The 3,926-nt window shown below is 36.8% G+C and overlaps 1 long non-coding RNA gene across 5 annotated transcripts; it reads left to right on the top strand.

Annotated features, from left to right (window-relative positions):
• The first annotated feature begins 13 nt into the window (after positions 1 to 13).
• Positions 14 to 2,797, top strand: LOC147381116 (uncharacterized). 5 transcript variants are annotated; one of them, XR_015174767.1, is made up of 8 exons: positions 14 to 844; positions 933 to 1,013; positions 1,168 to 1,331; positions 1,542 to 1,718; positions 1,815 to 1,930; positions 2,082 to 2,116; positions 2,215 to 2,353; positions 2,439 to 2,797. It is a non-coding gene; the product is annotated as an uncharacterized LOC147381116 (long non-coding RNA). The 5 variants fall into 5 exon arrangements; XR_015174766.1 differs by having other exon boundaries at positions 14 to 809; positions 2,082 to 2,314; XR_015174764.1 differs by having other exon boundaries at positions 14 to 840; positions 2,082 to 2,314.
• Positions 2,798 to 3,926: the final 1,129 nt, after the last annotated feature.

Raw genomic sequence — 3,926 nt, 5'->3', positions numbered from 1 at the left:
CACTAGGAAGGAATATGATAGTATTTAAATCCAAGTATGTTACTGGGAAGAGTTCTATAGGTCTTGTGTCTCGTCATGGAAGCATGGTGAACCAAAGTGTGCCCCTAATTGACCCTTTAGTCACACTCTTTGGTAGCATCCATGAAAAGCTTCCTGAGCATGGAAGCATGGGTAGCATGCTTTTTCCCAACTTTGGCAGCATGTTTAGCACCGCAGAGCATCACGGTAAAAATGAAGAATGGGATGAGGGATGGTGAGGATTACACATCTGATGCCGCTGGGAATGATTCTGACGACAATTTGCGGAGCCCATTACTCTCACGTTAGACAACGAGCATGGAAAAGGACATTGTCCCACCCGGTTCCCTTGATTGAAATTAGTTAGGGCACGTTTCCCATGTCTGTACGACAAAATATCTGAAACAAAACTCTTAGAAAGTGGAATTCCTTTGATATAGAGGTTCAAAACTATTTTTCAATTTGCCATGTTATTAGGTTAAAATGCTAGCATTTGCATCTATTAGGAGCACAATGTGTCGTGTGGTTGAAACTTGAAACCAATCATTTTCTTTCCCCTTCTGACATTATGATTTGATTTATATGAAAATATTACTTAGCATCATACTGTCACCAAATTAGTTCAAAAAAAAAAACCCTGTTATAGGATTTAGAACATGAATGGAAACTTTTTGTGAAAATGGTTGAATCTTTTTGAAGTTGACATCTGTTTCTATGATATAGGCCTGAAAAGAAACTGTCCAATATCGATTCAGAGAATCAAGTACTTAATCAACAAGCACTAGAGAATGGTAATATTCTAAGTGGGGAAACAAAGATGATGTCAGTAAGAATATCCTATTACTTTTGAGATTTGTGCTGCATTTCGTGTTCATATTGAGGAGTTAAATTAATAAAAATTTATTGTGTCTTAGGATTTGAATCTTGTTGCATCAAATCCACGTGAGCCTAAAATTGTGCAAAAGCCACAGAAATCGCTTAAGGAGAAGCAGCAGGTATGCATGAAACACTTGGGACATATTGCTTATCCTTCGTCACATGCTCTCTGCACCTTATTCCATTTTGTATTTAAATTTCCAACGTTTGAGGGTTACTTCCTTTTAGTAATCTATTTTTTTCATTCTGCTTTGTTTATACATGAAAACCAAGACTTACTGATAAAGTGCATTTCACATGACCTGGGATTCTCGGCAACTGGCGTACCCATTGCTGCTTGTATCATATACAAATGCCTTATTCACTGGAGATCATTTTCAGTTTAAAAAACTAGTGTGTTTGACCATATCATTAAGACAATTGGCTTAGCTATAAAGGTATCTCATAATTTTATGATCTTTATCCTAATCGGTAAATTATGATTACAATCATCAGATATATAATACTTCAAATATACAGGATTGATTATTAAATTACATTGGTCTTTCCACCAAACTTCCATTGGTGTCAACTACGTAGTGATTATTTTCTAATCACAACATGCCATTATGTGATTTTTTTTTTCTTCTATTTCTACCTCATTGAAGGGCAAGGATGATAATGGCGTATTATCCTATTGGTTGTCTAATTCATCCACTTTATTGTTGCTCTTCCAACGGACACTAAAGGCAAGTGACGCAGCAAGCTCGACTCCACAAAGGCTTAAATCAACTTCAGCTTCTTTATTTGAGAGGCTATCTCAAGTATGAGGCTGCGGGAATATGGTGAGTTATCCCCCCTCCCCCTCTCCCGGGTGTTGGTGTGTCTTTGCTGTTGCAAATGCTTGTGGTTTAACTGAGCCTATGTGATTCACTTGGCAGGTATGAACATTGGCTCATCGATGATATGGTTGCCTACGCAGTTAAGAGTGAAGGGGGATATGTTTGGGCATGCAAGAACTATGATGGAGATGTTCAGAGTGATTTCTTAGGTCAAGGTTTGTATTACTCTTTGTGCATGACCTTTTCAAATCCGTACAATACTACATAATTGTTGTATATAGTTTCTAAAGATAATTCCATTGCTTTGAGAAACCAAAGCATACAGTGGTCTGTTTTAATCACAGATTTTTGTTTCTCCACTTGTAGGTTTCTAATCTCTTGGATTGATGACATCTGTACTGGTATATTTGTTGTAAACACCTTTTATATCATTTTTTTTTTGTTTCTTTGTACGTACGCAAGTCTCTGAATAAATTGGAGTTTGGATTGGGATTTCAAGTGTGTCCAGATGGGAAGACCATTGAAGCTGAATTAGCCCATGGCATCGTTCATCCAATCCTGACGTAGTATTCAACATATGATGGTGATAACAAATAATGGTAGTGGCCCTCAATTAGTATATATAGATATACTGTTAGGTTAGTTTGCAGTTCTTATATTCTAAATACATAAAACTCCTTGAATTTAATTTATATGTATGTATCGACTTGACTATGATCACAGGGCGTATTCACGGGAGATTGTGGCAAAGAACTAGATCATGGGGTGGCGATCGTAGGCTATGGAGCAACTCTAGATGGGACCAAGTATTGGATAGTGAAGAACTCATGGGGACCAGAATGGGGTGAGAAAGGTTACATAAGAATGTAGCGCGGCATAGCCACTGATGCTTCATATCCTATCAAGACCTCAGCAAAGGCAACTAATTAATTAGTTATAATTACTCCATGTCCATTAATTTTTGTAATGTAAAAGTAAAAATTTTTGTAACGTAAAAGTAAAATTAGTAGCTCATCTTGTATCATAATTTGGTAATAGTAACACAATGAATTCTAGTAGAGCGGCATTTGAGTCTTTTCATATAGGTAATTGGGGTCATGGTCATCAATTTCAAAATATAGGGGTCTCTCCAATATTCTGTAATACATGAAGGGGCTGGTGTAAAATAAAAATTTTTTTTCTTCAAAAACCTTTACAGCGACGGCCAAAAGCGTAGTTAAGGAGTTAATTAATTTTTTTAAAAACGATACCCTATAGCGACGGCCAATACCGGCTGTCGCTATAAGTCATGTACTAACGAATAGTTGGCCGTCGATATAGGATACAGCGATGGGACTATTAGCGACGACTACCGACGGCCTCCCTGGCCGTCGCTACATGGTTTTTGCTACGGTATTTGTCCCTATAGCGACGGTCACGGCCGTCGCTATAGCCCTATTTTACTGTAGTGTTCGCCAAGCAAATCAAGGGTTGGGAAGAGTATGGGTTAATAGGAGAAAATCAAACTCTTGCCCATGTATAAAGTTTTAACCTAGAAGATTGAAGAAGTTGAAGACCAAGGGCTTTGGGAAAGAAAAAGGATAAAAAAAAAGGTGCACATTTATTACCACACTAACTTTCACTCATAAGTCATAACATGTCAAAATTTTAAATTAAAGTAATGTACCTAGATTGTAGGTAGTCATTCTCTGTTTTTTGTGACCGCACCCCAAATCTTCTTTCTTTTGCTTACTCATCTCTCATATGTTCCTATTATGGTACAAATTGCTATTTTTAAAATTTAATTACTTCACCTGGCTTAAAGAGAAACGAATGTAAAAAAGTTTTCTCTCACACAGTAAGGGTGTGTTTGGAAACCTTCAGTGAGTGTGAGGGTTGTACATTCAACCGTTCAACTCTTACAAGTTCAACTTTCGAAAGTTGATTGGGAGATTTAAGAATACTTTCATGTTTGGTTGCTCAAACTCATGCCAACTCGACTCTCTTGCGTAATTTGTTGGTTTCAAACAAACCCTAAATTAACCATGTCTTCTTTCTTACTCCCATCTCCTTTAAATTATAAGTGAACCACATAGTTTAACCATCTTTTCCCCCCCATAAACCTTTTTTTAATGAGATTTGTAAAACCTTTTTTTTTTAAATGAGATTTGTAACTCAACGGCCTTGCGAAATTAATCTATATATATCTATAATCTCCACTCAAAGACTTTT

The sequence above is a fragment of the Akebia trifoliata genome, unplaced genomic scaffold, assembly GCF_017979445.1.
Source record: "Akebia trifoliata isolate Shusen 1 unplaced genomic scaffold, ASM1797944v1 Contig00753, whole genome shotgun sequence".
Lineage (NCBI taxonomy): Eukaryota > Viridiplantae > Streptophyta > Magnoliopsida > Ranunculales > Lardizabalaceae > Akebia > Akebia trifoliata.
Note: the sequence above shows the minus strand (reverse complement) of the source record. Positions and strands in the feature narration are given on the sequence as shown.